We start from the raw sequence: 11,171 nt of genomic DNA, 5'->3' as shown, positions 1-11,171 counted from the left end.
GTAACGTTGGCAGAGGTTTAGGCGCAGCCAAGGCCAAGCTCTCACTGCCTCAGAGAAATATACAGCCAGCTGAAGCGGGTGATGACGGCCTGGCGAGATGAACTTGGAACGATAATCTTTCTAAGTTCATCCAGCACAAAACCATATCTCTGTTGGGCTGCTCTCTGATAAGCACAGAGGAGTACAAGAAGACTTTTATAGCTGTAATTATCTGTTCCCAACTTTTACAGCAGAATCCATCAGGTCTAACTTGGTGTAAATTCACTCTTTGCAGTGAAGGGAGTGACAATCAGGAGATTATAGATGCCATCATAAAAATAAAAGCACTTACTGGACCTGGACTGGTTTTTGTTTAAAGACTTTCCTAAAATTCTGTGTGGACGATTAGTGGTGCTGTCAAGTTATATAAATCTCACCCAATGAAAGCCTGAGAGTCAACTGTTGCAAATAAAATGTGTAAAAATAATTGAGTATGTGATTATTTTTGTTCACAGTAAGAGGTTGAAGTCTTTGGATTTAAGTGGCATGCCATGGCATAATTCATCGAGCATGGAAACAAGATGAATTCAACAGATACATATTAAATAGCATCATGTGAAGAGCTGGCATGCTCTGCGAGTGACTTGATGACAGAGAATTTTTTTCAGTGAAAAAGGGCAGGATAAAAGAAATAATTCTTCTACCACTGCCTTTTTTCCATGGCAGTGTTTTTCATCCTATTGTTCGGGGAAGACAACCTTGAAAATACTGGCTGCAAGGTGTTTTGGGAAATCTTGGATGCTGCCATTCAGGTGGATGTTACTTAAATAGGTACCACACATCAACACAACAGTGTTGATGGAGGCAGTGCCTTTCCACAGAACATGTGCTCTACCATGCTGCAAAAACTGTGCACACACTCCCCAGATCCCAATCCTATAAGCATATGCTCTAACCCATAACCCATGACCAGAGGACACCCCTTCATGTCCCACATCCATGCCCCAGTGGGAGAGAGCAGTTTGCCGTCCAAGATTCATTTTACTGTGTCACGCAATATGCACCGTCTCAGCACTGTCATCAGAAGCCTAAAGCACTTTTTCTCTTACTACCTACTTGTATTGACTCGCCACAGATCGACTGGTTTTCCATTACAATCCAGTTCTACCTAACATGTGTCCTGAGACGTAATTAATATGCAACACAAACATTACAAAAAAGGTGGACGTCGACACAAGAATATGCCTGCTGATCGGTCTGTGGCTTTTCATCAGATTCAGGTATCACCTGTTGTTTTTTGTTCTTTCCCCCCCCTGCCAGGTTTCAAAAATGGCGGCTTAAATTTTGTTGAACGAGATGCTCTCATGACTTATCGAGTGACGCTACTGATCAGCCAATCAGTGGCATGCAGTCTGACAACATCACTTTTTAGTATCATGCTCGGATTGCTTGGGTACTAAAAAAGTACCTGGTACCAAGTACTATGACCTAATGGAAAACCCTGAAAACCGTGGTGAACTATGTCGTAGGTACTAATGGAAAAGGGGCTTATGTGTCACAGTTGTGATGTTTGTATCAAGTGGAGCTTATTTCAGCATTGAAGAACTTGATTAACAGAGTCGAATGGCCATAAAGAAGTGTACATTTTTTCTGGCTTTTAGATGAATCAAACAGTTTTGTTTTTTAGCAATGTACCTTTCCTAAACATTAAGTGGAACCCAACAGAATCAGGATGCACTATTAATCTCATGCTTCTTAGCACAGGATAATACTGTACCTCACTAGTGTGTAGGACTTTAATGTGTGGCAACACCGTAGTTTTAGTATAAGTTTGACTTTTGACATTTGTGCGTTTCAGCGTTACAGTTTCCACTTCTGAATCAATGGAAATCATGCATGTGGGAGGTAAACACCTCAATAAAAGTCAGTCAGGGTGCGCTCAGCACCAGGATTTGTTTTACCCCACAGCTGACAGCTCTGGCACTCAGACTCTGGGTAACAAGAACTGCAGCTGTGTTTCCACCCGACGTGGCCCTCCACGTTTGTTGCTCATGACAAGCAAATCAACCCTTTAATGTATTTTATAAATGTATCTTGTCACTGGGTTTGTTGATGCAAGTAGGTGTTTGCCATGTCATCTAATTTTCTATGACTAAGAAAGCCTTAATGTTACTGACATTTGGTTATTTATTTCTCTATAATGGAACATGCAATACAATCAAAACATATGGATGCCAGTGTCCACCTCACATATTGGATGTGTCAGGAAACCAATGAAATACTATTTCAAATATAGCCAAATATAAGTTGAGGGAAAGTGTGAAATTAAGTTCACACTAACACGAACACTTTCTTCAAGAGAGTCATGAAAGTCACATCATCAATAAACACTGGTGACCCTGCTCCATAAATACCATAACCTTGCCTCATAACCATTGTATATATTTGTTCCTGTGGTGTTTCTCTTTCCTCATTTTATTGTTCTGGCTGAAGTTGATCTTGGTTTCATCAGTCAGTTTGTCACTCCACATTTTTGCCATCTATTTTACAACTAGTGATCTTTGCTCTTCTTAATCTTTCGTGTTAAAGGAGAAAACAGGCTTCACCTGGCCACGAAGCAGTTAATACAACACAATCACACAATTTAAAAAAAAAATGTGCAAAAACTTGTGGTCCTAATTGTACGTGACTAGCAGACTGAAATTAATAATAATACCATTTAGTATTATGTTGAAAATACTTAGGTTGTTTGTTGAGACTGACAAAAGCATCATGGTGTAAACAGTGCTTAGTACTCATCCACTTTCTGTGAATCATTTGTATCAAAATGTCCATCATCCGTTCTCTCTTTTCTTGTATCTTTCTCGTTGCACATAAGAAACTGTAGCAAAGTGTGGTAGAAATGTGGGGAATGCTGCAAAGCAGAGCAGGAGGATTCACTCTTCCATTGTTGTTCCGCCCCATCTCTCCTGTAAACAGGAGAAGAAATCAGATAGCCTCACTTAGCTGTGCTCTGCTCCAGCTACAGAGATCATACACTGAAACGTGGAAGGTTTGGGAGGGGGGCAACAAAAAGAAATATATGCACTGAAAACATGAAAATGCTTTCAATTTATCTTCAAGAAACGTGAACATCAAATGTATCATGTTAAGATGAATGCATAAAGACACATGCCATTGAAGCAAAATTAGCATTTTGTATATTTACTAGACAACAGTATAATCAATCGGAATCAGAATACTTTATTAATCCCAGAGGAAATTATGTGGTCACGGTTCCAAGACAGTAACTAACTAAACTACCAATACTACTATTGTTTAGATATGAGCAACGAACAACCCATTTTTGTTTATTTTCTCCCAACACTATACTTTTTTACAGGTATTTTTTATGCTCTATTATTAATTTTGATTGCTTTTGAGTACATGCAGATAACTTTTAAATTCCACCTATTTTTTTAAACAATCAATTTGATTTTGGCTGTATCAGCTTTCTCCACCAAAATGACAGCAGAACACGTTTGAACTTGTCGCCTCGAGCCACTGGTTTTCTGCTGAAAACAACTGCCAGGGGCAGCAGGAAACATGGTTGATGAGAGTGTTGAAGCTGACAAGGTAAAAGAAACTAAAAAAGTAAGAGCTGTAGAGCCAGTGATTAGTCTTTGTCACTCTGTCACTACAAGCGACCGCTTTCATCAGCTAAAACTCTATTGTTGATTAGGTATGTGGGTGTTCATCAGTAATGCTGGGCTCCTAGCATAAATAACATAAAATTAGCAAACAGAGAAATTCTTTTTACTGATATAAAATCTTGATTACTAGGGCATTAAAGTATCATCATCCCAAGTAACATAAATTAAGTCAAACATTTTGTTCATCATAATCATGCTCAAGAAATTCCTGCAAATAACTGACTCCCTGTTAAAACGTGTGACCTTTACTGTCAAGGTCATCATTTGAAGCCCTAAATCTTTAATTCTGGATGAATTTCAACATTCAGTGTGGGGATCTGTAGAGCCACCTTATAGTCTGGCTGTGTCAGCTCAACACACCCACACCACACAATGGTTGATATTCCTCCAGATGTGCCACAGACACAGAAAATCCAGCCAATTTTCACAACAAAATACACAGTGCAGATTTTAGCAGTGCTTCTGAAATTCTCATGGTGACGTTTGAAGATGTGTGAAGGACAAAAACCCACTGAAAATTACAGCAAGTCTAATACATTGGCAGACCTGATATACTGGCTGATATTGGCTAATTGCCAATTTTAAGTATTTGCACTTAAAACAGCCAATAAATGAAATAATACAGAAGAGATAGGATCAACACCCTTTAACCATGCTATTAGTGTCGATGTTAAATAGATTGTCTACCAAAGGGCACTCCAGAACTTTCCTGCTGACAAACATAACAAGCATCTGATTTGAGCAGTCATCCATAAATGAGTAATCTATGACTTTATGTGAGAAAATAAGACATGTCAGACATGCACCCAGTGTATTGTCAGAGTCAGAGGTGCTGTCATAAATGCATTATAATGAAATCGTTTTGGAAGCAACACTCTGCATTACGTGATCATCCTGGTAACACATCTGGGCAGCTATTTAAACCAAGCCTCTACTTGAATGAATATGAAAAGAGCCACAACACACACATAAAAACTCATGAATAATCTTTTTTTTTTAACACGTCTGCTTCTACTTTGCACGCTCAAGTTTCACAGTGTTACGGCCAATCCAATCATCGTCTGCTCATCTGACCTACAGCTTTTCTACATTACTGTAGTTCCCCCTCACCCCGACTGCACAGGTGAAAGTTATAAATCTACAGTGTGAATGCAACAGTCCAATTGGCTCAAATGTTTCCTGGTTCATCTAATGACCGGCTCTTTGGTGACATGGCAGGGACAACAGAGTATCTACATTTTACAGTTTCTATCGGTTGATGGTAATTTTTTTCCCACTCTGTTGGATTTGTTATTCATTCATGAGACACTTACTTTTAGTTTTTTAGGGCCTTTGAGTTTTGCTTACTTATCTTACTAGTTCGTGGTTCGTGTTCGTGTTGTCCCTTTTCATGTCCAGTCTGTCTTTGTCTCTTCTGTGTTCTGTCTTCAGCTTCTGTTGCGATCTTGTCCTCTTGTCTAGTGGGATTTTTTTTTGCTCTCCCTGTCTCGTTAGTTAGATTTAGTTCATCTGCATTTCCTGGTGTGTTCCATGTCCCTAAGTACCTCATGTGTATTTAAGTCTTCAGTTTCCCTTTGTTCTTTGTCATGTCATTGTGATATCCCCTCATGTTGTGTGTACTCCTGTCTGCTAGTTTGTTCCAGCTCTTCTCTGCCTTATGTTTTGTTTGCCACTTACCAGGTAATAAAGCTGAGTTTTATTACATTGTGGGGCATTGTATATAAGTGTAAAAATATTGTTTACTTTTACAGTTCATTAATTAAAGCAAAAACCAGACTTAACATTCAATGTGCTAAAAAAAAACGTGTTTTTTGACTGTAAAAGCTTATATAGCTTAGAAAGCCTTGTTGCTTTTGCTTTAGTTTCCTGAAATGAAATCATCTCCACAACATGGACTTGGTTGGCAGTTGCTCATATAATTTGAGTGTTGGCAATAAATGTGTTGTTAATGTGTAGTAAATGTGGAATGAATGTGGTAGCAAGTGTCTCGGGAGCTCAGAGGAATTAACAGGCTTCAAATTCCTCAACGGGCCATGAAGATTTTAGCGGGGCAGACAGAAGCAGACGTGTGATAGGGATCTGATGAGAAGAAAACAATTGCACTGATCGCTGTGGTAGAGCTGTATCATCGCAGCAGCAAGTAACAAGAAGTGAAATCAACATAAAAATTAGCAACAATTGTGCAACGAGGCCCGACTCCAACCAGTTGAATGCAACCACCAATCATTAAATTCTTTAAATAATTTCTACTCAGCACATGTCTAATTTTGGTTTTTCAACATCAGAAAAGTACAGGATGGGACAGTCTGGCCTCCCAGCACCACCGAAGTTTCATGAGTTCAGAAAGCAACACTGAGTTGACTGTAAGAATTTTTCTTATCCTGAACGCCGAGTAACAAATTTGTGCTGGAGGATTAGGTCATATTTGGTTTCATTAAATGGATGGCACATTTAAATAACCATGACCAGAGCTGGTTAACAAGTTGTTGTTTTTTTCACTTTAAATGGTAAATGGCCTGTATTTGCATCTTTGAACCTGACAGAGCTGTCACTTTATAGTTACAGGCAGAAAGCAAATACAAACAAAGACTTTACACTGGAGCAAGATTGACAGAAACAATACTTCAGGTCATATATCAATATATTCAAAAAGGTGGTTGACAGCAGGAAGCTGGATTGGGGATGTTTTTGACTGTATAACACATCTCACATGGGCTCCTGCTGAGTTTCAGCCTCCACCATAGTGACTCAGTATATTGACTGAGTGAGGCCCTAAAGGACCGTGTAAGTTTTACTTCTTGAGAGCTTGTTGATTGTAGCTCTGATTCACTCGTTTTGGCTTGAGTGGCACTAAAATTGTGAAAAATTGTAAAATTGGCTTAGTGACATAATGGTAGGAATATCCATTTTTATAGAGACTTCAGTCAAAATCAGAATATTTTTTGCAACATTTGCTTTCATTTCTCATTAATCTTTCACAAATATTTAAAAAATTAATATTAAAGATACAATTTAACTTCCCGGAGGCAAGTAAATAAAAAAAAAGTATGTGATTTCCCAAGACTTTACTGTACAAAAAAACTAGTATATATATAAAAAAACCCACCTGATGTAAAACAGCAAATTTTAGGCTGATATTAAGAAAAAATATAGAGAAAATCAGTCCTTCTCTGCTGTATTTTCTTCTATTAATGCAGAAAAGACACAATTCAAATGTTTCAAATTAAGAGAGAATACACTTAATAGAAATAGAAATATGCATAAATAAATATACACATTTACTAGACTTTAGGTATGTTTAAAAAAAAACTGCCAGAAAATAGGTATTTACAAAAGTACAATTACAATCCTACGTTATATCAAAACCACGATGGAGGTGGACGGGCTTCAACCCACCAACCTTTCGATTAGTAAGTGGTCTGCTCCACCTCCTGAGCCACAGCATAATATATACAAAAATGGTGCTTCAATTGACAGACAGAACGTTGTTACCAGATTACTAAAATAAAAACGATGCACTCCATCCTTCTCTGTGCTTTGATTAAAGAGCAGCTCTTGTCCTTAACCTCATCCCTGTGTCTCATACAATTAGAAGAGCTTTACGCCGTCCTATTCTTCAGGAGGGCTGAATTAACTCTTTGTGGAAAGAAGTGATTTTTTTCTTATGAATCGTGCAAAAGTACAAAAAGATGAAAGAACATAATTTTTTTTTTTTTGAAACAGGCATGTTTGCGTTAATGACAACACAAGAATCAGACCCTCTCCATCCCTTTTCTTTCTGTCGTCACTCAAGTCAGATGCTGACATTAACCTACAGCTGTCTTCCTCACAGTTGAAACAAATTCACAGGCGTGCCATGAGAAGGAGAACATGTAGCTAAAACTGTCTCTGTCTTTGATTTGACTCTCAAATTTTCTTTACCTTTCCCAGCAGCATTTTAAAAAAATTTTTACATAGCAGTACACAATATGGGCCTTCCCTTCCTGAATCACAAATTTCTCTCCATTCGTGTGACTGTTTTTGTCTGAAGCCCAATACTCACATATTTTACAAGGACAGGGTCATGAAAGGAGCACAGGATACAGCTGTGTATTACAGCCCTATTATTTAGCTGACAATCCAGCCTAAATAGAAACTACCAGAATCCTCTAGATGTTATTTAAGAGGGAACCATAGGACTGATGTAGCATCTGCAAGGACATGGACGCTGTATTGAAGTAGTTTCAAAGATAAGGAAAGCCCAGACTGGACCTTCTTGTTAAAGTCACCCATACACGTGATTAAAAAGCCTCCTGGTCAGTGTTTTCTGGCTATCTTTCCAGGAGGGTCTATGATGAGGCAGGCGCAGCAGACATGGGAGAGATCAGGTTTCTTGGTTAGCTTGTGAAGACCTTGCTGTCCTGGAGGATTTAGTAGAAGATAAGGAGAGGGAGGTCTAACCATCTCTATTTAGACTGCTGTCCCTGCTCTGACCCATATAAACCGTCTTCCAGCTTTGGATCAGCCCTACTCTCCTGTATGTGCACCTGTTTATTCATGAGGGGCTCAAAACAGTATGAAAAGGAACATGGCAGCACTTTGTAATATCACAGAACTGTAGTATCCTAAACGGGGTTGGACTTTTTGGAAGATAGCGGCAGAGCAGACAATTGGTAATTATCAAACAATCAATATACTTCACTATTTATCAACCAGCATGATTAATCAAAAATTGAAATTCATTGATTTCACATTAATTCACTTTTTTTTTGTCTCTTTAAAACGTTCGAATGCCTGCTAGCTTCTACTGTTTTTTAGCATCCAGCACTATAAACGTTGTGTAATTACAAAACTGCAGGACCGACAAGATGTCTGACAGAGGGCCACTTCATCCACTTCACGATTTGACAGTGGAACAGCCTCATGCCTCATGGACTTATCAGGACCGTGCTTCCAACTCCTCGAGTGAGAAATTATTTAATTTCTTAATAAGAAAACAAAAATAATTAAAACATTTGCAGAGTTTCTTACACTTTCTTTAGTGTAAGAAATAGTTCATGTTTTGCACATTTATTACAGTGATGCTTGAACAGTGTTATTTGTGCACTATTAATTTTAATAGATGTGCTCATATGATAACAACCATGAGTGAGAATGTATCCAGTTACAGTTTTTCTCAGTCGCTTTGGTGCATTTCTCACAACAGAATTGAACTCTCCACCACTACTAAGGCACTTCTCAAAACAATTAGTGCAAACTGCAAAACATGGTGGATAACTTGCAAAAGTGAGTCACTCCATCAAAAAGAAAAGTCAGGTGTCCAAAATAAGTTGTCAATGCATCAACAACAAATCCCTTAATCAAAACAGATAATACATTCATCAAAAGCAAGTACTTATATCAATCAAAGTGTCAGGGCTGTCACAATTACAAGTCATTACACCAGCACCTTTGGTCACAAAATCAAATGGTTTGAACATGTTCTCATTGTGACGGATTTCTTTGTAGGTGCTTCCCAATGACATGTCAAGTCTGGACAGCATGCATGGCATGTTGAAAACCATAAATTGTAAAGGAAAATCAAGACACTCCATATGCACTCTTGATAATATTTAATTGAAACTGTTCACAGCATTGTGCAAACTGGGGAAATACAGTAAATCAAACATTTTACAGCAAACATAAACTCACTTAGACAGTAAACCTCACTCCAGTGGTTATGAAACAAAAAAACAAAACTGAAAAACAGACACTGCTGCATATCAATCATTGATATCTAGACGCTCCCGTCTGTCTGCCCACATATTTGCATCAACATCACAGCGAATGTCAGCTCTATCGATGCATCGGGGAAAGTATCTTCTGGAGTGTCAACTCCACTCTCTGCAGGACTCTGCTGTGATGTCATCACAAGCTGCATCCATAGCTGCTAGCAGGGTCATTTGGGTATGTGGATGCCTGTCATATACCTTCCACCTCCAGGAAGAGAAAAACTCCTCAATTGGATTTAGGAATGGAGTGTAAGGAGGAAGAAACTCCATAAGTATCCTGTCGTGTGCTGCAAACCACTGCCCGACTACAGCAGAGTGATGGAAGCTAACATTATCCCAAACCACTACATACATTGTCCGATTGTCACCAGGATGATCCCTTTCATTTTGTGGGATTAGGTCCCTATAAAGAGCGTCCAGAAAAGCCAACCGGTGTTGTGTATTGTATGCACCAATACGAGGAATATGGGTGTGAACGCCATTTTCTGAGATTGCTGCACACATTGTAATATTTCCTCCTCGTTGGCCTGGGACATCAATGGTGGCTATTTCTCCAATGTGATTTCGTTCACGCCTTTTGCAAGATTGAATCCCGCTTCGTCAAGATATACAAACGTGTGCAGGGGTTTCATGGAAACTCCTTAAAAATAGGGTTTTCAAAATGGGTGTACAAAGTGTTTGACAAGATGTTCAACAATTTTGAGTGCACTGACACAAGCAATGAAATGAAGACTATTAGTTGTAAGGACAATGACTATTCAGCCGGTACAAGTATAAATAATTGTGACATTCATGATAAAAGAAAGGAGATAGTGATGAATAGCAAGTCAAAAGTGACCATTCTTTAGATATTTGTACTTACTCAACTGCTTCATGTCCAAAGGCATTTGCCTTTGGACGCAATGAACATGAAACCGCCACAAGGTTGTGCCAAAACGACTACATGTTGTGGAGGTTGAACTAACTGTTGTGCAAAGTTTAATTCTGTTGTGAGAAATGCACCAAAGCAACTGAGAAAAACTGTAATATTGACAGCCCCTCTTCTCAATATGTTGCTTAGAGCCATTAGTGGTCAATAATATTATACATTTAAGCTGCCTGGTATGCCATAGTAAACATATCTTTTCGCTAGTGTGGTGGTATTTGAAAAATTTAAATCACGCATGAAATTAAGTGACATGCCAGACTTACTGCTGTCGAGTCCTGCAGCCAAGCATCCTGCTGTGTTTTTTATGACAGCTACAATCTTTAAGGACCCCACGCGCTTCCTTCAATGTTAAAGTGCAAAAGATCATAAATAAGTAAACATTGGCCAACTTAATTTTACCCTCCCCCATTAGTTACATCAAAGACTACATTTGGTAGCTCCTTCCTAAATGGGTACCCACAAACAACTCATACTCATCACTAAACCTTCTGGATGATTGAAAGCTGAGTGAGTGCATTTAGGGAGCAGTTTTTGTATGTATGTATTGTCACACAGGAAATCATCAGGGCCAGATGGATGACCAGTCATTTAGGCTGCAAGGGCAACTGCACTGAAAAAAATATGTTGTTGGATTTACTTAATTCAATGGTGGACATTTGTTGCACACAGATGTTTTGCTTTGGCAGCAACTTAAACAATTGAGTTAAATTAACACAATTTATTCATGTTCAATAAACTTGTGCAATTTGTGTTGATAAAATGTGACTTAAACATGTTTTGATGAAGTAATTTGAGCTCTTGGAATATTTTAATCCTTCACAA

Source organism: Aulonocara stuartgranti (genome assembly GCF_965226115.1).
Source record: "Aulonocara stuartgranti genome assembly, chromosome: 15".
Lineage (NCBI taxonomy): Eukaryota > Metazoa > Chordata > Actinopteri > Cichliformes > Cichlidae > Aulonocara > Aulonocara stuartgranti.
This window is presented reverse-complemented; position numbering follows the sequence as displayed.